The sequence below is a fragment of the Momordica charantia genome (assembly GCF_013281855.1).
Source record: "Momordica charantia cultivar OHB3-1 chromosome 1 unlocalized genomic scaffold, Mcharantia_2.0 BLBB01000001.1, whole genome shotgun sequence".
Lineage (NCBI taxonomy): Eukaryota > Viridiplantae > Streptophyta > Magnoliopsida > Cucurbitales > Cucurbitaceae > Momordica > Momordica charantia.
The window spans coordinates 13,931,548-13,958,480 of NW_028275157.1; the positions used below are offsets into that span (position 1 = coordinate 13,931,548).

The 26,933-nt window shown below is 33.4% G+C and overlaps 1 pseudogene; it reads left to right on the forward strand.

Moving 5' to 3' along the window:
• Positions 1 to 11,391: 11,391 nt before the first annotated feature.
• LOC148213306 (serine/threonine-protein phosphatase 7 long form homolog) lies at positions 11,392 to 13,421 on the forward strand (annotated as a pseudogene).
• Positions 13,422 to 26,933: the final 13,512 nt, after the last annotated feature.

Genomic DNA, 26,933 nt, shown 5'->3' on the forward strand with positions numbered 1-26,933 from the left:
GGCCCCTGGTAATAGCGTGGGCAGCTCGGAGTTGGGCCTTGCGCCTGTCCTCTTCCTTCTTCAGCAGCTCGGCCTGAGACACCACCTCGGCCTTCAAAGTCTCCACCTCAGAGTGAGCCTTCAGCAGCTCATCCTTCATGGTGGAAGAAGCAGCCTCCAAGGCAGCGGAGAACTCCTCTTTCTCCCTCGCTACCAGAACTTCCCTCCCATCCAGCTCGGCCTTGACAGCCAGAGCCGATTGAATGGAAGCAACGAACGCCTGCGAAATGGTACAAGGGAAAAGTTAGATCGAACTTCCTGTTGGGTGAAATCAAGCAAAAATGGGGCACTAGTCTGACCTCGGCGGCGTAGTCGATGTTCCTCTGCAGAACGGACCCAGGGTCGCTCACAAATTTGGACGCCCTCCTCAGGCAGCGGTCCAAACTTGCAGCTGAGATGCGGGACACCTGGTCCCTCACCCCGGAACTTGACGGCTCAATTCTGAACCGTGCCGTCACGTCGGACGTCCCGCCCATCCTGGCCGTAGGATCGTCCACCCGATCTGCAAAACTTGCAGGCAAGACCCTGCAAGCTCCGACCTCCGAGGGGGAGATCGCCTTCTTTTTCTTCCTGCGCTTCAGAGGGGCTTCCTCCCTCGCCTCCTCGCCCAAAGGCGGGGCGCCCGCCGCCTCGGTCTGGGCGTCCACCGCCTCGGTCTGATCCCTGGGGCGCTTCTCCCTCGAGGGACCCCCAGAAGACTCCAGCTCGATCATCAGGGCTGGATCTCCCGAGGCAGGCCCTACCACGGCAGGAGTGGCAGGTTTCGAACTCTGGGCAGCCTCAAGAGCATGGGCTCGGCCCTTAGACTTGCGCTTCACGCCGCTTGCAAATCCGCAAACCATGGCTGCGAAATAAAAACAGGGGTCAACACAAGGTTAGAGGAAAAAGGGGGGAGGCAAGCTCGGCATACCAAGTTCAGAGTTCGGCCTTGAGGATTCAATGGGACGAACTGCAGGGTTGTAATCTAGCAGCCCGGACTCAAGCAGCAGTTCGTCAGTCACCAGGGTTCCGACCTTCCTACCCCTCGGAAAGCGCTCCTTGTAGTATTTCAGCTATCGAAGGAGGCTTGCGTAAGCTCGGGGACTGGTCGGATTGAAACTGCACGAAGACAAAATCCGAGTTAGACCTGAATGACAGAAGAAAATTACGAAAAGTAAGAACTATTCCGTACCTAGGTTCCTAAACCTAGTGGGGACGTCAAAGAAGGAACGACCTGACTCGTCCTTTGCGAGCCATTCCCCGGAAGCGTAGAACCACTTCCTCACCCATCCCTTGATGGAGGTCGGCCCCTTAACTATACCGCCTGCGCCTTTCCTTGCGCACATATAGAACCGACCATGCTTCTTAACTATCCTTTTCGCCTCGAAGCACGCGAGGAGCTGGTCTACGTCCAACAGCTCGGCCTCCTCACTATCCCGAGCTCGTAGCCAAAAGAGGATGGCCAAAGCGAAAATGACACCCCACCCATTGGGGGCCACTTGGGCCGGAGCCAACCCTGTCCGGAAGAGAAATTCTTGGACAAAAGGGTGAAGGGGAAGTCTAAGGCCGTACTCAAACATTTTGAAGTAGAGAGTGACCCATCCCTCTGGAGGATTGTCAGCTCTCTCCCCCTCCTCCGGAAGCCTGAGGAGGATGTTTTCAGGGATAGCGAACCCCCTGCGAAGGGATCCGAGGTAGTGCTCAGGTATCCTAGAAGGGTATTCCAAGCCCTGACCTGAAGTGGAGGCGTCACTATCCTCCCCGTCATCGGAGATTCTAAAGTTTTCTATCTCCTCGAGCTCGGACTCTAACCTACGAGCTAAATCGGATCCTAGGTTGCTACTAATAGAGGACGACATGGCAATTACGTTCGAAAGAGAGAGGGAAGAGACCGACCTACCAAGGGTTCGAGCTGCCTTCAGATCGAACTCCAAGAATTCAAGGAACGTAAGGTATGAACTGAAGGATTGGGGGCATTTATAGCCCGTCGGAGGAATTTCCCCACCGTACACGTGTAATCAGCGAGCGGCTAGGATCCTCTCTGAGATCCGAAGCGTCGGAATATTTGAATATTCCGACGATAAATCTTCCGCGACGGTTGTATTTTCCCACGAATAGGAAGTCGCCACGTGTCCAAAGCAAGTCGAATGAACTTCTCTGCCAGGTCGAGATCGGACCAGACAGAGAGGGGGCCAATGTTTGGGGATGAAAATACCCTGGACACGTGGAGGACCCCTATTGGTACACCAAGATGGTCCATGAGTCATGCCCAGCTCGGATAGCCGAAATGGCTGCCACCAACGCCGACGAAAGCTAAGTATGAGGGCCGAGGTGAACTTGGCCCAGGTCTGACCTACCGGGGAGCTCGGTAGGGGCCGATGTGAGCAACTGTCTGCGGCGTGATTATCGGGCGTAACCGTCGGTCCCGAGATCACCGGGTGCAACCGACGGTCCCGAGATTACCGAATGTAACCGTCGTGAGATTAGCGGGACCACCACCCATAAGTAGAGGACCTCACTCCCCGATCAGGTACGATGATTTCTGGCTTCGAACTAAACTTGGAATCCGACCTATACTGACTTGATCGTCGGAGTGCTCACCTTTTTGTGCAGGTCCGCCCAAACGTTCAGGTCGGTGCGGAGGCCGAGTTCGAGCTACAATCAGGAACACACTGTTGTGCATATCTTTGCATAAACAAAGTGTAAAAAAGATGAAAAAGCACCAACGTGCAAGTTTTTCTTTTTAATGAATGAACGTTCTTAATTTACCTCTAATTTTCTTGATTATAAATTATTATATTACATTTTATCTTTGTTAAATTGTGTGATGTTAAATCATTGAGTTTGTTCATTCTAGAATGAAAAAGAAAGGTAAGAGTGAGAGAAAGAGTAAATCCTAAAAGGTCCAACCTGATGATATTGATAGAGATAAAAATTGTTTGTTTACCCTAACTTTGTAAAAATAATTACAACATTTCACATATATAAATCAAAAGCACCAGTTTAAAAAATAAATAAATAAAAATCAAACTCATAAGCATTCTTATTATCCAAATTATGAGAATAATTGAATTTTGCTTTATCTCGATTCCATCGACCACCATCTCGACACATCGTATTCTAGAATTTCTTTCAATCTGAACAATGATAAATTTGGGGAAAGTGAACCGATGCCATCAACTCAGCTTTAATTTGGTTTCTCTTCACTATCAATTCTCCTCTCGATCACTCATATGTGCATTGTTGTTGTCGTTGCTAAAGCAAGAGAGTAATCTTCATACATTCACACCACTTGGAAAATTTTCCACTTTGTTCCATCCACCACCTCTTGATTTTTGGTTGGCATGGGAAAGAGAGGACACATATTTATATATGGATTAGAAGGGGATTAGGAAGATGAAAGGATTGGGAGAGGGTATGTGATAATTGGGAGGGGGTTAGGAAGATGAAAGGATTGGGGGAGGGTATGTGGTAGATGAAAGGAGTTAAAAAAAATCAATGAGAAAGATAAAGTTAATGAAAGAATGATTAAGAGAGCGAAGATTAGTAAAAGAAAATAGGGGAATTTGGAGGGATGGGATCTTGACGGAGAGAAGAGATAAATTGAGAGAGAGAAAGTTTGTATTTAAATGACACAATTGCCCTAAAAAAAGTGAAGAGAGTTATAATGAGAGAGCAAAAATAGTATATAGAAGTTTCTCCTCATCCCACCTTTTATATATACTATAGATATAGATTAAATATAACATGGGAGGCGAAATTTGGACTTGCAATGTATGAGGGTGTGCTTTAATGCTTTTATATTAGATAAATTGAACCCTGGCTTTCTTTTATCAAAATTCCTATATTATTATTCAACAAAATACACACTTCATGCATATTTTGTATGAAATAATAATTAATAAGGGTGACTTCTTGTTAATTAGTGTTAAAGCAATTTGCATTTGAGACATGAAATCAATATGTGATTTAAAAATATAATAAACATTTAAAAGATCATAAAAACAATACAGATTTAAATCAAATTCAAATTTAGTGTAATATAAAACACAATAGGAAATCTTGCTATTTTATATATATAATTTTGAGAGATTGGCTTTATGATTTTCTCCAAATGTGCATGATGATTTCAAAAATTATATGCAATCTGTCATGAGGATGAAGTTGTTTCCAAATTTGGGAGATTATTTAGATCTCTCTCAACCCTATCTAGGATAGCAAATATTTCAAATCAATAAAGGATAGAGTTTAGAGTTTGGAGAATTGTACAAAAAATGGGAAAGAAAGCTTCTTTTGTTGTAGTGGAAATGAGGTGTTGATTAAAAGTGTCGTGCAAGTCATATAAATGTATGTTATGAGCAGCTTCCACATAACTTTTGTTTGGAGATATCTAGGATTCGGCTGCTACGTTCTACTAGTGGAGCACCATAAAAGGAAGAAACAAATTCACTTGATTAGTTGGTACAAAAGTTGTTGGACAACGAATTGGGGGCATAAAATTTCAAGATTTAAACGTTTTCAATCAAGCAAACTTTACTAAAACAACTGTGGTGACTTATCCAACATCCTACCCTTGTAGTTCCTAGATTATTAAGGGGCATCTATGCTTCGAATCATTACTCAAAGCAAAGAAGGAAATATAGGCTTCGTTTTTTTTTTTTGAAAGGTTTGGTTTGGAGTTGAGACCTATTGTTGGGTTTGAGAAAAGCATTGGGTAGTGTGGAAGATGCATGGATGGCGCGGGAAACAACTTTCGATCTTGTTTACTATGAATTTGAATCCAAATAGGAGGGTTATAGTGACTGATTTCATCACCCCTAAAAAGATCTGTGATATGACAAAATTAAGCGAAGAAGTAATATGGAAGTTTTTTTTTTTTTAAGATTCAAAGAAGATCTGTGATATGACAAAATTAAGCGAAGAAGTAATATGGAAGTCTTTTTTTCTTTAAGATTCAAAGGTTATTAATCAAATTCCAATTAGCAGGCCTACATTGAAAAGAAAAAAATTCTCATAATAGTTTATAATAGATATGGACTACCTCTTCCGTCACTCAGTATTGATGGCTTTGATAAATGGACATGACATAATTACTTCCAACAGTGTACCTAAATTAAAGTGGAAATGAACTCTTCTGTCAATGGTCCAACTCTTTCCTCTCAATTTTGTTTTTGTCATGCATGTGGAGAGTCTAATGAGATTGTTCCAACAAGTTTAGTTGTTTATTTAGTGAAGGGTTTATTTAATAAAAATAACCTAATACACTTGTGTCTCTCATGGTTGAGTTTGACGTAGTCCTTGAATTTTTAGAAGAGCGATTTTTAGTTCCTGACGTTTGAAAAATGATTCTAAATTGTCAGGTAATTTGACCAATGACTGATTTAATGGAAAATAATGTGGTAATTAATAGGTGATAGAAATTTGCTACCTTGGAACTATTAAATGTGTTGAAAAACAATATTAAATTTTACATTTATTTTATTTTCTCTTTTCCCTGGATTCTCTTCCTTTTCTTACCACTAACATTTTCTCGTTATTGTTGTCGCTGTCATCTAACCATTGTCATTTGCTTTCCGTTGTCGAGAAGAGGGTTATATCTAGCTTAGAACAAAGATAATATCAACGAAGCATTCTAGATTTGGTATAGAATGAAAGCTTCATGAAGTTATTCGTTTCAGACCATATATGGTCTTCCAGACAACGGTTCGTTTGTTTTAGACAGTAGTGAGCGTACAATGATCACAGCGACAGTAACAATGTCAAGTGTACGACAATAGTTACAGTAGTGTGTAGACGATAATAGCAACAATGAATGTACAGTCATGGCGACGACAACAACGGACGATATGATGGCATTGTGTGTCGGAAGAAAAAGATAACCTAGGAAAGAAGAAGAGATGAGAAGAAAGCACACAAAGGAGGAACAAGAGAAAATGTCATATCATGAAATAAAATAATATGAAAATTTAATATGTTTCACAATTCATTTTAAAATGTAAGCTAGCAAAGTGCAATCACCTACTAATTATCACGTCATATTTTCATTAAGTCAACTAACGATTCAATGACCTAATGGATTATTTAGAAGTTTTTTCAAACTTCAAAAACTAAAAAAGTCTTTGTTGAAACTTCAAGATCAAATAGATATCAAATTCAAATCTTATAAATAAAAAATATATTTTTTCCGTCAGAAAAAGATGGTAGATTCTATTTGCATGGATCTACGTATGTTATCATTCAATAAATATATGCACTTCATAATATTTTTATAATAAAATAATGAGCACGGCTTCTAGCTTATTATTTTAGAGCAACTTAAAAGGGAAAATAAATTATATATATCCTATGAAGAAATATATCCCGATTAGCTCAAATAAATATCAACTGATTTGCTTTTTCCTCACAATAATAAATCGATCAATACATTAGTACGTTGTAAAAACTCGCAAGTTGAGTGATAATCATTTCATTTTTACTATTTTTTCTTTTTTGAAATTACACTGGTTTGTTCACAATTTTCTTAATATATTTTTAAATATCTAAATGACAAAATTCTAAACCAAATTTAAAAAAAAAATTTAAACTATATTTTTTTTAGTTTTCAAACAACGACTTATATTTTGAAAACGTTTAAAAAAATAGATAGGAAAATAAATAATATCATAAGTAAATTAGTACTGTTTACCAACTTAATTTCAAAAATGAAAAATAAAAAATAAAATAGTTATTAAACAGGGCTTAAATAATTTTGTTTGTTCGGACAGACTTTGAACTATTATTAATTGATTGTATCTTCAAATAAAATTATATATTTTATTTATTGTCTTTCAAAAACAAAACAATAAAAGATACTGCAATAATTTTTTTCAACTATTTAGATATTATAAATTTTTAATAAATATTTTTTCTATTAATTTTTTAATAAACATTAGATTGTAAATAACAGGAAAAAAAAAGTGAGAAATGGTTGGGCTGGGCCATCCATCGGGCTTAGTGAAATGAGCATTCATTGGGCTGGGCCATGCATTCTTTTTCTTTAATTTTCGTTTTTGTTTTCTTTTTTCTCTGTCTTTTTGTTCCCTACAAAAGCGTTCTAATTTCTTTTTTTCTTTTTTTTTTCAAAAGGAAACGTTCTAATATTTGGTAAATCAGACTTAAACTATCTAATAGCTCAGAGTGTTCAAAAAATCGGATGATCTAGAAAAAAATCGATCTAACCTAATTGGGTTATAGACTCTTTTGAGTTGGATTGAGTTGCTCCAAGGTTCATCTAGTTGAATCGAAACAACCTGAATTTATAATTAATTTTAAAAGTATTTATTTATTTCACCATAAAAATTATATTTAGTTTTATGTATTTTAATTTTATTCCTTCTACAACCACTTTTAAAAATAGTTTTTTAAAGTTTTGGGAGTGTTTCCATAAATAAAACTGACTTATGAATTTTGAGGCAATGTTAGATGATATATAAAAAAATATTTAAAATGTTATCATTTTTCTTTTTTTTAATACAATACTTTAAATAAGTAACTTGAATAACTCGAACCAACCCAATCCAAATATTTTATAATTGGATTGGGTTTAGTTTAGTATTTAACAAAAGTTATTTGAGTTGAAGAAATTTACTAACTTGAATAATTGAATTGGGTCTAAAAATTACATCCACCTAATCGAACCCAACTCATGAACACCATAATTTTACGTGTTTAAAGTTCTTAAATTATTCATCCATTTCATTATACTACAAAATATCCAGAATCTTACCTCAATTCGTAATAAACAAACAAAAACCAGAAAATAAAAAGAAGGAATAATGCATCTTTCCAATAAAAAACTTGACATTGAAATTTAGATAACAATTACAAAAGTATTTATATTGAGATTATATTTTTTTTACGAGAACTTTAATATTTTTATCATAAAATATAGATAATAACTATTAAAAAATGTTTATAGGGACAAAGAATGGGTCAGACAATTCACTCTTTATTTCCAATTAAAAAGAAATAATTCTTCCCATTTATTTTGATGTGAGAGTTATAAAATAATTATCCACATTAAATTTTTTTTATAAATAGGAATAAAAAATGTAAAAGAAAAAACCTATTTTTAAATTTTTATTTATGGTGAATAAAAAGTGGATACACTGGTGAACATCTTAGTGTGTACTAATCCGAGTCTGCAATCATTTTTGTCATCTAACTTTTTTTTTTTTTTTTAATTTAGACATTAGTTTTAATGAAGCACTATCAACACTGGATCAAATTTTGTATAGGCTATTCGGTTTGGTCATAATTTTTTAATTATTAAATCAAAATGAGGACAACAAAACGGGTATCTTTCAATCTATGTTTCTCTTTTAATTGTTTGCTACTCTTTTTTTCTTGTTCTTTTAAAGCCTCTTTCTTGCTATAAAAGTAAATTAAAAAATAATATAAATAAAGTTTGAAAATGATTTCCCAGTAAGGGATCATCGACTGAAAATAGCCTCATTGGTGATTACTGTGTTTTATTTTCTCCTTTTTCACTGTTTTGGTTCATCACAAATAATTATATATATAATTAACGTTGCTTTTTTTTGTTTTATTCTTTAAAATATTGATGAATAGTACAAATGAAACAAAATAATAATAGTAGAACCATTATTATCCAAAGGAGGTAAGGTTTAAAATGTTCGATATGGTAGGAAGAAATTTGGCCTCCTGGATCTCACCAAATTCGCACAAAACTTATAGAATAAAGGGACCGATAAGATTTGCAAAATAGAATAGCACTAAGATCGGTGTGGCTCTTGCCACACGGGCTCCAATACTTAAGTTAATATCATAGTAGTCGAATGCAAAGAGTATGGTATTTTGGCATCCCTCTAGGGTTTGACTCACTCTTCTATTTACAGAAGTCGAATGGTTTACCCAGTCGAAAATCTTCATACATATGGACCCGCTCACTTTGTTGTGGGCTTTAGGTCGAATCGAGAATCAAGACGAAACGGTCGGAATGAACTGCTATAGTTCTCGGTCGGGGGCCGAGAACTGCTTGGCGCTATCGGTCGGGGGCCGGCTTGGGTCGTCGGGTGCCGACCACCTTTTCCTGGTTCATGCTTTCTCTCAGGTTTCCTTTAGCTCTATTGCTTGGTCCGTTCTCTTTTTCTCTTCCCATAATATCGTAGAAATGACAAAGTCTCAATTTTATGAAAATGTCTATGAGAATATCAATAAAACTATGCTGATGTTCGCGCTAAAAAAAGTCATTTTAATACACTTTTTTTCTATCGTATCTAAAAGTGATTATACTAATGTTAAACTGCTTTAACAAGATTTTAAAGTGATTCTCAATTGATTGTCTTAAAACTTTTTTTTATGTGGAGAATCAACTCTCAAATGTTTATTTAAAAAACTGGTTTTTATTTATAATCAAACAATTTTTTTAAGGATATTTATAATCAAACCTTGTACTTTTATAAAGCCACTTTTAGCCGGGAATTTTTTTAATATTATTATAAATTAAACTTATTTTAAAAATATTTGAAATAGGGTAGTTAATGAAACTTTTTTAAAAATATGGTTGTTTTAAAAAACCAAAGGATGGTCGTTTTTTCAAGAGACGACCATTCCACGCGGTCGTCTCTTGAATAGACGACCATGCAACGTGGCGCCACACCGGGCGCCACGTTGCATGTTGGTCTAATTTGACCAATTTTTGAATGTGGTCGTCTCTCTAGAAACAAAACACGTGGTAGATGGTCGTCTCTTTACAAAACAGTTTTTATAAAAACCCTACTCCACCACCAAACCCCACCACCATTATTTTATTTCCCGCCGCCGCTGCCGCTTCACTGCTCCGCCGCCGACTCCCGTCTGCCCCACCGTCGGCGTGTCGCCTCCTCCGCTCTTCCGTTGCCGCCGCCTCCTCCGGTGAGCGGCTGCCTCTTCCATTATTTTTTTTCCGTTTTTTTTTTTGTTTTTTTGTTTGTTTTGTTTGTTTGTTGTTTTGTAATCTAGTTTTATTTGTTGTTTTGTTTGTAATCTAATTTTATTTGTCCTTTTTTTTGTTAGATTTGAGACCACTCTAATCCTTTTTTTTGGAATTATAAAGGAAAAAGGTACTTTTTCTTTGTTTTCTTTTATTATTATTATTCAATTTTATTTATTTATTTGTATTTTGTGATATATTTAATTGGTGAATGTATGTAACTTATTTGTTTAAGACGTACATATATTTTTAATTCGTTTCTTTATTGGATGAATTTAGACAATTATAAAATCATATATTTATTTTTAATTGTTGGTGAATTTATTTAATTGGTTTTAATTGTTAATGAATATATTATTTATTTGTTTAAATAATATATATTTATGTAATTAATTTATTTTATTGATTTGCTTTTTTATTTAATACATGTGCGTAATGTTTAATAAATTTAGGTTATTTATTTGATTGGTGTAGTTAAATTTAATTAGGACCTTAATTAAATATATCATTTTCCAATTTAGGATTGAAATGGCAGCTAAATGTTTGGCGATTGTACTGTATATGAATGGAGGTACTTTGATGGTGTAAATGAAATTAATTACGATGGACCGTCAAGTGGAGGTTTTACTGTCTACAGTGGTATTGAGTTTGAACATTTTGTTCAAATGGTTGGAGTGTCACTGAGGTTAGATATGGGGAGAAGTAAATTAGAACTTGTTTATAGACACCCTAATCAAACACCATCGGGTTCCATTAAATACATTTCTATTCCATTAGAGAACCAGAATGCATTGGATTTAATGTTCTCTATTGCACTGTCATGTCCGCAATTAGTGGAATTATATGTGAATGTTAGAAATATGACGAATGTCCCATTTGACCTCGACGGTGAACATGATATCCCTCTTGAATCATTGGATCTCGAGGGACCCAGCCAATGTCTTGACCATAGTCAATGTCTTGATCCCGAACCTGAGTCAGTTGTACCTCCAACGACTAATTTAGATGAAGATATAGACTTAACTGCTGATAATAGGTTTATAGAACTCAGGACAGCGACGGATGATGAGTTTGATGAATTGGAACTCGAGGGTGAACATGAGATCCCTTCTCAAACATTTGACATGGACGGTGTTAACAGTATTGCAGAACACGAGAAGTTGTCCCTCGAAACGACGGGAAGCACCTTCTTAGATGTTGATGTAATTGAAAACTTTAGTCTGAATCATTTATGTTGGTTTAATTGTCGATGTGATTGTACTCTGTGTTAGTTTAATTGTCAATGTAATTGAAAACTCTATGTGATTGTACCTTTAGTTTAATTGACACTCTGTGTTGTGACTATTGTTTTAAAATTTATATTTAATTTTCCAACTAATGATTATCTATTGTATTAGATTATGGAATTAAACTCAGATCCTATCGATCGATCTGTATTGTATGACCAAACTCGACATCGATCAGAGTTAGTTTGGCAAGGTCAGTGTAACGAGGAGTTGCACTGCCGACGTAGAGATGCGGTATTTGATCGTACCATCCCATTGCATCCTTTAATTGAACCTGCATTACGCGCTTCTGGATTTTACGGATTCGCCAGATTGGGATTCATCCAATTAGATTGGCATTTCATTACTGCGCTTGTGGAACGGTGGAGGCCAGAGACTCATACATTCCACATGCCTGATGGAGAGTGTACTATCACTCTACAAGATGTAGCGGTGCAGCTTGGGTTACCAGTAGATGACGAGCCTGTTACTGGTCGCGTTGATTATGATTGGAGAGGCACCTGTCAAGCATTACTTGGGGTGACTCCAGGTGCTGCGCACATTAAAGGCTCTAGGCTGAGTCTACCTTGGCTAGACTCCCAATTTCGTAATCTAGCCGACGATGCTGATGAAGAAACCATTGTCAGATACGCTCGTGCCTATATTATGCAGCTTATCAGTGGTAGTCTATTCGCCGATAAGTCTAACAACTTGGTGCATTTAATGTTTCTCCCTCTATTAGCCGATTTCGAGGTAGCTGGACGTTTCAGTTGGGGTGGAGCATGTTTGGCGTGATTGTATCGAAATCTGTGCAAAGCGTGTCGCTCTGACTCTCGTGACATTGCTGGTCCAATTATACTTCTACAAGTATGGGCTTGGGATCGATTCCCCACTATGGCTCCACAACGTCGTCACATCTCAGATCACGATCTCGTGGGTCGACCATTAGCTGCCCGGTACGTCGATATAAATATTGTCCTATTTTTCTCTTAAAATTTTTTTACGCATTCAATTGTTGTACTAACCTATAATATTATTGTAGATGGAGAGATCAATTTTGTGTTACAGAAGTATCTACACATGTGTTGATCCAGTATAGATACATGTTGGACCTCTTGCCACTAGGCTCGGTACGTTTTTTAAATGTTATAATGTAAAAATATATATTGATTTATAATTGATTACACGATTTTTTTATTACAATTTCAGATGATCTGGAAGCCATATGATAACGAATTTGCCAACCTACCCGACTTCTGTGTCAATGGACATAACATCTGGTGCACTGTGAGTCCACTCATATGCTTTCATATTGTGGAGTGGCATCATCCTGATAGAGTTACAAGACAATTTGGTATGAAACAAACAATTCCAGAGGTGTCATGCTGGGATAAGAAGATACATGACATCGACATTCGGGATAGCACCTGGCAGGATCAGATTGCACATTTTGTGGCGAGGTGGAACATACGTAGCCAATTTCTTATTATCAATCCTCCAGTCGACGACGACGGTACTTGCGATCCAGGATACATGAGCTGGTATACGTTAATCACTAGACGATATATAACTCAAGAAGGAGCAGCATTTGGTGCTACGATACAATCTTTTATTTCGTTATAACAATTATTCAAATTAATAAATACATATTCATTAATTTTTTTTCATGTAGGCTGCGTGTTTTCGAGCAAATCAGTATTCTCTCGTCATCAGACGAAATTAATAGGTTGTGCAACGTTGGCGGGAGGCATCTTCAGAGTCTTCATCAAATGTACAAAGTACCTACTCCTGCTCGTGGCCCTAGGCGTAGAGGACGACGTCAAGTAGATCAAGATGCTCCAGTACGACTTGACGATCCCGTACCTGAAGTTATCTATCATATGGTTGAAGACATTCCACCATTTACACAGACACAGGATGATGCTGGTCCGTCCACGCCTATGGTCATGATACCGACTCCTGGTTCTAGTCAGTATCACACACCATCTTTGCCGCCGCAGTACGGCTATGGAGGGGGCCATGGACGTGGACGTGGAGAGCATGGACAATACTTCAACCCTACGGAAGATCGAGACCCTACAGAAGGTCAAGAGACACCAGCGGCACCACTAGTTCGTCGTCAGCCACATCGTAACCGGCGACGTCCCCATTGTGGAACGGATTAGATCGATAGACTGTAAATTGACGGACTACAAACATTGTTCTCTTATTTATAATATTAATTTCCAATTTTGAACTAACATGGATAACTTCATGATTATATAAGAAAATCATAAAATCATAATTTTTGTTTACACAGCATAATATAATTAATAATAAAACTTATTTTAAAAATATAATTAATAATATATTTGAAGGGATTTTTTAATTAATATAGTTAATAATAACTAGAGATTAAAGTGAATTTTTAGTTAATAAATAAATATACCCAATCATTTGTATTTTATTTAAAAATATTAAAAATACTAAACAAAAAATAATGTGGTCGTCTCTTGAAGAGATGACCACGATTAATAAAAAATAAATAAATGAGATGGAGAGACGACCATCTCCTAAATTGATAACAAATTACGTGGCGCCCAGGGTGGCGCCACGTTGTATGGTCGTCTCTTGAAGAGACAACCATCCTGCCTGGTCAAGAGACCACCCCTTACTTTTTTAAAACCACTATATTTTTAAAAAAAAATTTCAAAACATACCATATTTTAAACAATTTTAATTAAAATACAATATTTTTAAAATAAGTTTTATTATTAACATTATTAATAAAAAACACCCCTTTTAGCCGTACAAAATTGTAAGAATTTACATCAATAACCGAAATTATATTTAAAATCTTAAAAATATATTTATTAAAGGATACTTTAAAAAACTTTTATATAAAATACTTCATGTTTATTCCGTTTCAACTATCGTTTCTCCTTTCATCTTTTCTAGTAAATGAAAACAGAACTACATTTTAATAAGTTTTTTTTTTAAACTTTATTGTGCTTTTTCTCATAGAAAAAAGAAACATAAACATGTTTGACAACCCTTATTATTTTTTCATTCTCTAAAATTTTTAAATTTTTTTATATTGAAATTTAATTGTAAATTCGAAATTCAAAATTTTTATGTTATATTTATTTATTTTGAATGATTTATTATGCATTATATAAGCTAATAATAACAAAAATAATGCTTCTATTTATGTTTTGGAAAAAAATAGAAAGAGGAACAATAAACAATAAACTTGATTTAGTTATTTCAAAAATTTATACATCATTTTAAAAACATTTCTTAAAAACGAGAAACAAAAAACAAAAACAATTAGGTTTCTAAAAACTAAAAACTGAGAAACAAAAAAGATACCAAACAAACCCTTAATTAAGTCTTGTCGAAAAAATTGATTGCTTAAAGGTACTTTTATCAAAGCTTGGGGTAAATAATTTAATAGGACCAACAAAATTGATGACAAAGACCAATATATTATATGGTACATAATTGTTAGGTTGGGCCATTTGTTCTTATTTGTTGCATAGCCAATGAATGAATGTGCACATCACTTGTACTATGTCTCCCATGGTTTCTTAGCACCTTTTTTTTAGCTAAGGAACAGTTTCATATTTTGTTTGTAAACAATAATAATTAATAAATAATAATAATTATAATAATAAAGAGAATCCAACAAAAAATAAAAAGCAAAGCAACCCACCACCGCCAAATATTCATCACTTTAATAATTTAGTCTATGTGCTCCTAACTCCCACGAGCACTTCCACCAAAAAATAATTCCAAGAATTGTTCCAAACGAAGATCAACATTCCATTAATTATATTATAGTTTTTTTTGTAATTCTTAGTATAATTTTTAAGATGATGTAATATAGGCTTAGAAATTATTTTGGTGTGTATTTTTATTGAAGTAACCCCTTATTGAAGTACTTTAGGAGTTAGACCTTGTATTATCAAATTGATAACAAAAGTTAGTAGGTAGCAATTTAATCTATGTACATAGTTTAAAATTTATAACGCTTTAGTCCTGTCGTGGATTTTTTTTATTGATATTGATTATTTTTGTATATTGATCGATAAAGTGACGATGGATCAAATGTATTTATAAATTACAAAAACCGAATCGTTATATATGATAAAAATCGATCAAAATGTTGACAAAAATTTTTCACGATAGATACTAACTTGTTACAAACTTTAAACTATAAGGACTAATTTGATATATTTTAAAATTTGGAAGTCCATGAATTAAATCGTTATTATAATGAAAGTAGGGAGAGATTGAGAATATTTTCACAAAGATTAAAATATGAAAATTTTGCTCTAATTTAGGGCATAGTAATGTGTGGGCAAGGATTCCTTCGAATGTTACTATTATTGTTGTTGACATTAATATTTAATTCATGATAACAAGTATGATATTCCTAATGTGTTACACTCAAGGAATTTGAATATTTTATGTCGCATCGAAATTGTGATTTTTTCTCTTACAAAATTTAACATAGATGATGGGAAAATGGTATGTCACTCTTAACCTAATTAAATTAGAAATTATTTTATTTAATTATTTTCAATTATAATTAATTCCTTTTTTGGTACCCTAAGGATTGAAACCAAGATTAGAAACGCAACATGTTAATTTTATTTTATTCCTTATTTGAGTGTTTTAAATATAATAGTAGAAACAAAATAATCCAAAATAATTAGAAAACTAGAAAAATTAGGAATTAAACTAACCCAAAAGAATCTAAACCCTACATAGGTATGTTGCTTTAAAATAAATGGTACATAGTTTTTTTTTTAATGTGTGACAATTTTGAGTCATTTGCAGGAAAAAAAAAAATCCCCAACCCAACCCCATTATTATTTTATTATATGATTTTTAATTTATATGAGAGATTCCCTTCTCCTCCCCATCCCCATCCCCATCGAGCAGTGTGTGCCGGAGGCATATTCCAAGAACTCTGCCTTTCGATAAAGACGTGTTTGGTAGATGCCAAGTTTATTGGGTGATATGCGCTCAGCCTATGCATTCCATTCAAACTTGCCTTAAGGAATCAAACCATACATATTCTGATGCTACATAATTTAAAGCGTGTCTCCATAAGTTGTACTAAAAAATAAGATGTACTTGTGTGAGGAATGTACCTTTTTTTTATATCCGTAAGTATCCACGTCTGTTTACGCGTACTTCGACTAATCTCACGAGATAATCGTTTAACCATACAATTTTGGTGTTGGAAAAAACATTTGGTGGCCGAAACTAGTTTGAACCGATTTCCTCTCAGTTTTGTAATGAACACACATCTTACGAATTTTTTTTGAGGTTATACTACAATTTACAACGTTAGTTCAACTTCTAAGTTTATGTCTAATTAGTTTTACATTTTAAAAAGTGCCTAATAAATTTTTAAATTTTCAATATTGTGGTCAATTTGAGTATATATAGCTCAATAGGTTAAGGTATTTTATAATTAAAAAAAATTGGTTAAGGAAGGTATTTTTATCAAAAGGATAAGAGATTTAAGTTCACAACCATCCCATTATGAACTAAAAAAATTAATTTTGTGAATTTGTTCATCCATAGACTTAAAAAGTGTCTTGTAGATTATTGAACTATTACACATTTTCTTAAATTCATAGATTTATTAACACAAAATTTAATCTTGTGTCTAATAAATTTGTGATTTTTAAAAAAATATCAAATGGGTTAGGGCAACTCATTAGACAAGTATTTGGAGAAAAATGCAAAAATAAATAATTTTAAATAATGCTTCATTAGTAAGGAGAAGATTGACAGAAAGATTGATGATGTATTTTATTTTACAAGCAGTGACCAACATGGAAAAAATATTCAGTAAAATTAGTCAAATAGTAACCACATTTAGTTTTTTTAAATATAATACTTAAAAAAACAAAACGAATGTCCAATTTCAAAATGACAACTTTACCTAAATTATATACATTTATAATATATCTGTAATATATCTGATATATATTTGATATACTGCTGATATGAGAGTCTGATATGAGAGTCTGTTATATTTACAATATATATGTGATATACTACTAATATGAATGCTTGTTAAACTACTCATATAAGCGAAAATTTGTACTATATTTGAAAATGTAAAAAAAGAATAAAAAAAAATAAGTGAAATATTTTGAAATACATAAAAACATTTTCTACACAATTTTCCTTTATTTTATTATTATTATTATTTTATATCAAGTTTGATGATGTAAGAAAAGAAGTGTGAACAAAGATTTATTTAATATTTTTTTTTCTTTTTTGTTATCCAAAAAAAGCCATTTGAATTTATAATCTCTGCCTTGAAAAGATGCTACTGAAATTATAACCCCATCTTTCAAAAATTCAGATGAAAATTTGAAAGATGGGCTTTAAAATTTTAAACTTTTTTTAAGATAGAAAATGACAAGCAATTTTTTAAAAATGAACTGGAAGCAAAATTCATGCATTTCTTTCAATCAGGCATGGTTGGAGATGCACTCAAATTAAAAATAATATATTTCATCTGCACTATCGTGCTCAACCATACGAATCTGATTATTTATATTAGATATCTAACACTCTCCTCATTTATCAATTTGAAAAATTATATAAGACACAACCGTGAAGAGAATAGATGATATGAATTTGAACACAAAACATAATGCTCAGATATTGATATCATATTAAACATGAATAATCCACTAATTAATTAAAAAACTTAAGTTAATAGGTTAAGGTAAATTTAATGATATCTTAACATCTAGATCATATGACAAAATTTAGGGAAGAAAGAAAATAGAGATACGATTTCATTGAATTAAATTTATTCTTAATACAATCTATTTATAATAGGTTAATTAATAATATAAAATTTAAACCAAATAATATAATTCCTAAACATAAATCTCATAAAGCCCAAATCATAATTGGAAACTTCATATTCATATAATTCAAATCATATCAGCATATCTTAAATAATCTTGCATTAATAATTTTAATTTTTTCCACCTCCTTTTCTTAAAAAGAGTCGAGAAAACAAAAATATTCATCCTCAGACTCTAAATTCTATTTTAAATGGAGATTCGATTGTAGCTTCTCATACAATTTTGCGTTGTAGAATTTAATTTAGAGTCGTTGGCGTCTTGAATCAAAACGCTGCGTCACACTTGCAATTTGGATCACGTTGGGTTGGAGTAACACTGGACATGATTCTGAACGCAAATTGTTTAACTTGCTTTTTGTGAAATATTCCTACGGCCATTGCTTCATTTTTCAAATTTGATTTTTTTATTATTAAAAACAAATATTTAATCCCTTTTAATATATCATTGTTTTCATTCTTTAAATAAATTTGGGTAACATAGACCTAAAATTAAATTTATTGAGGATTACGTGTAGCTCAAGATAATGTATTTGTTTTTTTTTTTTTTGTTTAGAGAGAGTTTGGAAATATTTGTTAATTAAAAATGCACGGCTTGTTTTTTTTTCCCAATTTAATTTTTTGGTTTTAAAAGTTTAACCTGTTTTTAGTAATTAGTAAGGGTAGATACGGCACGATGTAATTGTTAATGGTTAAGTCAAGTATAAAGAGTACAAATAACAAAATGATAAAAAATAAAATAAAAAAGTTGTGTTATGGGGTAGAATATAATACAACATGTGACCCTCCCCACTTAGGTATATGTGTTTAGGTCTCAGTTCGGATACCTTGATGATGAGGAAGAAGGGCTCGTGACAAAGCGAGTACAACTCACCTCAACTTGACTCTGACTTGGAGAAGATTTCGCCTGTCACAATATCTGTTGGCATTCGATAGAATGACGATTCTGTTGTTAGAGGTTATTTCTCGTAGTCAACAGAAAGTTCGTTGTTGATTGATAGGTACAAACGTCGCAATAGCAGAGCAACAATTTCCAATACTTTTCCCTTATAAAAGGCAGAGCCTCACCCTTCTTAAAGGTATGTAAACTCTTACAACCTAATTCAAACTTAGTTCAACACCTTCTACTATGTACTACCTGTTAGAATAAGCATTTTGTTAATTGTGTTTAGAGCTTAATTTATCTCTGTTTAGCTTTCTAATATAGTTTTTATGTTTTCCTGTTATGGTCTTTCCAATAGCCATGTAATACGTGGATTACTTTTCTGCTATTTAATAGTAGTGTAAGTCACAGACCTCATTGAAAGTCATTTTCCTTTTCTCTACATTGTGTCTGCTTTGTTCCTTACAACTTCTCATGGTATCAGAGCTTTGGCTCTATTCCCAAAATAAAAAATGGACTCGTCTTCTACCTTAGGTATTTCAACCGGAAGTTCGGGCAGCCCTGAACAAACCGTTTCTTCTATAAAATAGCAGCAATCATCGGCTGGTTTCCCTTTCCCCTTTCCCCATTTTTCTAATCCCAGCCTGAGTATCCTTGGTAAACCAACACCCCAATTCCATAATAAAAAATGGGGTAAGTGGCCTCAACAAGCCCCCTCCACCAGTCCCCAATGTCAAATATGTGGCAAGCTTGGTCATACTGCCTCAACGTATTATCATTGCATGAATTCCCAATACCCAACCCCACCTCAAACTACACCACAAAAGCTTATTTCCATACTTTTCAACCTCATCAGCCTGCTCACTCAACCACTGAAACTCATTTCTCTTTTTCTCAGTCGTCTAGTCACCCAGATGAAGCTTGGTTTATGGATTCTGGTGCTACTCATCACATTACACCATATATCTCTAACCTTCAAACGTCTTCTCCTCTGTCTCTTCCTTGCCTACCAAAATTAGAGAACATCATCATTATCCTTTTGTTTCTTCCCCCCATTTAATACTCCCTCTATCGACACCCCTTCCATATTCAGCTCCTCTTTCCACCCCTCCCCTGTCTCCCTCTTTTTCCCCTACTGTTGAATCATTCACTGCTTATCACCATGCAAATAGTTCTTTATCTCCACCACCATCCTCTTCACCTGAACCTAAAATGCTTACCACACCTTCCACCCCCACCCAATCCCCTTGACCTCATCTGCAACCCCTTATTCACTATCACCCACATCCTCTCCTATACCGGCCACTTCACCCGTTCAACCTATCTCAACCAATATTCATCCTATGATCACTCGTTTGAAAGCTGGAATTTTTAAACCAGAAGCTTGGCTATCCGCCCTCCCCTCCTCTGTCCTTACATTACCTTTGGAACTTACCAACTATAAAGTAGCATTGGAAAATTCGGATTGGAAACTAGCTATGGTTGCTGAGTATGATGCTCTAATTAGAAACAACACGTGGTCTCTTGTCTCACTTCCCCCATACTGAAAAGTGCTTGGTTGTAAATGGGTTTTTCGACTCAAACTTCGTCCAAATGGTGAGATTGATCGTTATAAGGTTCGGTTAGTTGTTCAAAGGTACACACAAGCGTATGACATTGATTATTTTGAAACATTCAGTCCCGTTGTCAAGCCAACTACAATACGAATTGTACTCTCCCTAGCCATCTCCTTTAATTGGGTCGTTCGACAACTTGACGTTCATAATGCTTTTCTTTATAGAGACCTAAATGAGGAGGTGTTTATGTGGCAGCCACCCAGTTTTGTCAAGCCCATCACCCGAACCATGTTTTAAAGCTTCATAAATCCCTTTATGGCTTAAAACAAAGTCCGTGTGCTTGGTTTTTCAAGCTCAACTCATGTTTGTTGGAATGGAGCTTCCACGCATCAAAAGCATACTCTTCTTTGTTGAATTTTAAGGATTGGCAGAATATTGTTGTGTTCCTTATCTACGTTGATGACATTCTTGTTACCGGTAACAATATTTCTCTTTTGCAACGTTTAATCTCTGATCTCAATAGATGTTTTTCCTTGAAGGATTTGGGTGATGCTTCCTTTTTTCTGGATATTCAAATTACAAGGCAACCCGGTGCCTTGCACTTGTCACAAGAGTATTGCATACTTGATTTATTGAAAAGAACAACCACGATGGATTGCAAACCAGCCCCTACACCTATGGCAGTTGGACCCTCCCTCTCCATACATGATGGATCACCCCTTGAAAATGCCACAGAGTGGCATAGCTTAGTTGGAGCCTTGCAATATTGTACTGTCGCACGCCCAGATATCAATTTTGTTTTGTGGTCAACAAGTTGTGTCAATTCTTACATGCACCAACCACATCTCGTATGCAGGCTGTCAAGCGGCTTCTTCAGTACTTGAAGGGCTCTATTTCACTCAGGTATCTCCTTCACTTGAACTTCTTTTCATAATGTAACTTGCTATATTGATGTCGATTGGGCTAGTTGCCCAGATGACCGCAGCAGCACCAGTGGCTATTGTACCTTTATTGGTCCAATTTTAATTTCTTGGCACTCTGCAAAGCAAAAAGTAGTATCCAAGTCAAATGCCGAGTCTGAATATCGGGGTATGTCGAACGCAACTGCAGAAATTATATGGGTTCAATCGGTCCTCCATGAGCTTGCCTTATCACCTTCCTCTCCGCCTCTTCTCTTGTGTGACAATATCAGTGCCACATATCTTGTTGCCAACCCAGTGATGCACAATCGCACAAAGCATATTGAAATAGATCACCATTTTATACGGGAGCGTGTCGCTCGTCGACAACTCCTCATTCATTTTGTCCCTTCCGAAAATCAACTTGCTGATATAATGACAAAAGCATTGGCCTCTCCACGTTTTAGCAATCTTCGTACCAAGCTCACGGTTCTTCCCAAGTCCCGTTCACTTGCGGGGATGTTAAAATAAGTATTTTGTTAATTGTGTTTAGAGCTTAATTTATCCCTGTTTATAGTTTTTATGTTTTCCTCTTTTCTGTTATGGTCTCTCCAATAGTCATGTAACACGTGGATTACTTTTCTACTATTTAATAGTAGGGAAGTCACAGACCTCATTGAAGGCCATTTTCCTTTTCTCTGCATTGTGTCTGCTTTGTTCCCTACAATTTCTCACTACCTTAAGCAACATAGAGCAGTAGTCGAGCACCATACTAGTACATATTTCATCAAAATTGTAGTTCATGTGCCATCCTACTAAAAAAACATGCATCAACAAGTTGTACGCTATATTTAATAATCATAAGGTATTGGTAAATTTACTTGGTGTATAACTTATTAAAATTTACTAAAATAAGCCTTTTATATACTTTTTAGAAGCCAAAAAAAAAGTAAAAAAGTAAACAATGAAAAAACTACATTTTAATCTAATAATAAGATTATTGATTTAGGAGAGAAATATTTTATACAATGGCGGACCCACACGAGGGCCTAATTTCACACGCCTGAGCTGGAAGCATGATCGAGATCCGCCAAATCTTATCCATTTTACTTAAAAAGATAAATAAATAAAGGGAAAAGTCATAGTTCCCTAATTGACAAGAAAAATGATAAAAATGTATTTATTTCCTAATTATTTCTTCATATCATTTGTAATTTGTATCGCTTATCCTTGAAAACCACCAAGCCTTTATTAAGGCTGGATATTTAGAACTGGCTTGATTTTTGTTTTTGTTTGGCTGTTCTCCTTAAAATTAAACTAGCTTCATCAATAATTTATATAATTTGTTTTTTTATTTCTTTTGAACATGTTTAGAATTTTGCGGCGGATTTAGGTTTGATAGATCACAATTAAAATCATCCTAGTTCATAGCGAATAAAGTGATGGAAGATGCTTTAACGAAGAGTGGAGTTCTCGCACTCCTGACTAGTTGGAAATTTTAGTTTAAAAAAAGTGTTTGAAATTTTATAAGTTTTCTAAGATGCATTTTTGAATTTTAATTTACTAATTTTAAACTTCGTAAGCTGAGATATTTTTTAAGAAGTAAGGGTAAATTTCACTTTTTAGAAATCGTTAATTTATTGAAATGTCATTTATTAGACTAATAAAATGCAAGAAAATAGGATAGTTCGACATTTTCTTTATGCGAACGTGACATATAAAACCATCTTTTAGTAACTAATTAATATGATATATTACTATAATTAGAATGACAATCAAACTATTTCATTTTTTAATTTAATTTGATTCTCAAACCATCCCATGTTAGGTGCATAACCATTGTATTGTGTGTGTCTTCCTTTAAAAGTATTATCCTGTACCACGAGCATGACACAAGAAAATTAAAAATAAAATTTATTATTATGTATAAATAAAATATAAAATTTTCCATATGTAATTATTATTTGTTGATTTTTTTCTTCTATTGAAATAATGATGTTTAAATCTTTTTAATAACAACAAAAGGCTTTTATATATAATTACCGGGTACTTTTCAATTCGTATGTTTTAAAGTTACCATTTAATTTGAATAATAAAATGATGACGCAATTATCAAAAAGTAATATTTTATATTAACTAATACTTTTGAATATTACCTTTCAAAACATTTTTTTTAAAACAATTTTTTTAGTACAATGCGTGGGATGAGTATTTGAATTTACGATCTTCTAGTAGTATATACGTATCTAACTTAAGTTGAGACTTTTAAAAACACCTTTAAATATTAAATATTAAATATTCGTCTACCCAATTCTAAAAAGAAAAAATAAAAACAAAAGTAAAAAATAATTCTGTAAAACGTTTGAAAATTTATTCAATTCAGTATTTTTATTCGATTTCAATTCCATCATTTAATTTGCATTAGTAAAACAATTTTGAAGCTTTAGGACAAAATTATAATATTATGGAACAATTTGCATCTATTAATTATGGGTTATAATTTATAAGTTTGAATATTTCATTTTTACAATTTGGTTGTACCGTTGGAAAAAGAAAAAAAAACTATATACCTGTAAACTAAACGATTACACTTTTTAAATCAATAAAAAATATTAGTATTAATAATATGTTCTTACTAATAATATTATTTTGATATTTTTCATATATTTGATAATTTTTTTAATAATATTATAAAAATATCAATTTATTTCTCATGTCAATATCAAATCTATAAATGTATAACAAAAATTTAATAGCAGAGGCTTGTGTGTGTATATATATATCTTACTATTACTATTGCTTTTTTTTATCTTTTTTTTTTAATTTTTTATTATTGGAGAAAGAGAGCTATTTATTTTATATGGTGCCAATGATTCATCACATTTTCAACATGGCAGCACCAGCGGGTTGATGGGATATTTGGCGCACGATGTGGATAACGATAGCGACTCCAATCCACTCCTCTTGTCACACGACCCTCCCCCATACCTTGTTGTAGGCCCCGCTTTTTTAGCCCCATTCGACGCCGTTTAACCTTTTATTTATATATATATATATTAAAAATATTGTATTTTTCATGTGCTCTCACTAAATATTTTTAAAATATCTACTTTAGTTCATCTAATTTTAACTTTATCTATTCTAGTTCATATAATTTTAACCTTTTTATATATTTTTGTAAACATCAATTTTGGTCAACACTTTTAGATGGCGGTAGTTTTAATGTATTGATTCTATACTCAAAAGAAATTTCTTTAATACAAAGTTTGACAAATTTTGACAAAATTATTGAATATATGTGTTGGAACGCTGATCGGAATAATGAGATTAAAGACAATTGATTAAAATATTTATTCATTTATTAATGTACATAGACTAAATAAACGTTTTACAAGTACAAGAATCAAAATAGACAAAAGTTGAAAATAAAGTTAGAAATCGGAAAATCTTCATCTTTAGAGTTGTTATTATATAATCATACAATTAAAGCAAACAATGACATCAAGGGTTATTAAATTTCAAAAGATCACATCCACCACATTTTTCAACCGAACTTTTGTCATGTGGTATAATAGAAGATATAAGATCAAATATGAGAATATATATATATATATATATATATATATATAAATAATGAAGGTAGAATTATTGATAGTGGTCATGAAAAACAAAAGATCTCAATTTTAAATCATCAATTCAACCATCAAGCATAGAGAGAGAGAGAAAAAAAGCTCAAAGCATGAAGTTAACGTTGAGATATTAGTAACTTTCCTTTTCATAAGTTCCAATTTTCATTCAAATTTGAGTTGTAATGTTTTTAAAAGTAAACATGATTAAAAGAAATATATTATTCTTAGAATGTAGCATTATAAAAGTGGGAATATTTTAAATCTTTAACTTATAAAAAATATTATTGATTCTTGCTATATTCATCTGTAAAATTGAACAAATAGATATCATCATTTCATCTATGAAAAATACACACTATTATCCAAAAGTTTCGTTGTTGATATTTTAGAAGCATTTTCATTCATATTATTTAAAAAATATATCAATAAAACCACTACTGTAATGGTGTTGGTTTAATTTAAGCTATATTTATATTATTTCATCACCCATTTAAATGATATGAGAATTTGATTTTCTTTCCCTTCTAAATAGTAAAAAGAATTCAACACATGAAGTCAAAAAAAAAAACACATAATATATAAATTAGCCTACTAATTAAATAACATTTGTTTTATTTTATACTAAATATTTATATTATTCATCTATCAGTGTTTTACACTATGTAATTGACAATTAAATTATTATGTGAAAGTAGGGAGCACGAGCCAAATCATATGGTAAGACTTACAATATAACTTTAGTCGATCAGACCGTGAATTAGAAGGTAGCTTTAGTACAACCATATAAATTATGTGAATTGTAGAGGTGATTTTATGACTTAGAGTGAGACAATAAAAATCACTTGAGGCATAGATGAATCCATCATATACATAGCTGAACCACTAATGGGACCAGAATCGTAGCCCACTAGACGAGGTGACTTGTATCCCGCCATTTGAAACATTAAAAAGGTATGAGGCTTGATGAGATCGCAGTGGAGTTTGCTAGTAGCATACCTTTTGTTCTTTATGCATGTAGCGCCAATCTATTGTACACGTTAGCAACCCACCAAACCGCTCGTAGTATTACAATAGGTTTTGACGAGGATTTACCATTTTTTGTCAAACTACATCAAATGGACCATTGGACTAGGTGTGACTAATAAAGCTATTAAGTGACTAACTATATATATATATATATATATAACCATGAAGAAATAGGGGTTATAAACTCTTTAGTACATATTTCAACCAATTTTGAAACTTATATTAACTTAGCAAGATAGTGAAATTTGACGAGTATTACGATAATAATGTCTAAACTAGGTAATCTTATAGTACATTTTCTATCCTGACCTCTAACCGTAATACTTCTTAATCATTTTCACTTAGATCTCGTTTGGGATTGATTTAAATTGATCGTGAATGAATCAATTTAAAATCAAACATGTTCATTTACATTGGGTGGTTTGTTGACTAAGTATTAATTTAAAACTCTAATTTGGTACTAGAGCGTGTGTTTACTGTTTACTCTAATTTTAAAGTTCCAATTTCAACCCTTTCTAAAAAAACATTTGCACTATAATGTGTTTTCTTTAATACAAATTGTTATAATATTTAAGAAATAATCTAGAGTAAACAAAATATGAATTTAAGCCCAAAGTCTATAACATTTTAAATAATTATCTTTAAAAAATATATAAACTATAAAAAAAGTTCCACAAATTATAACAGTATGTTTATTTTTGTTATTATATATAAATCACAACATCTTAGTAAATTTACTATATACTATAATATAATTGTTTCATGTTTAAGATTAAAATTTACCTAACAATACTTTAC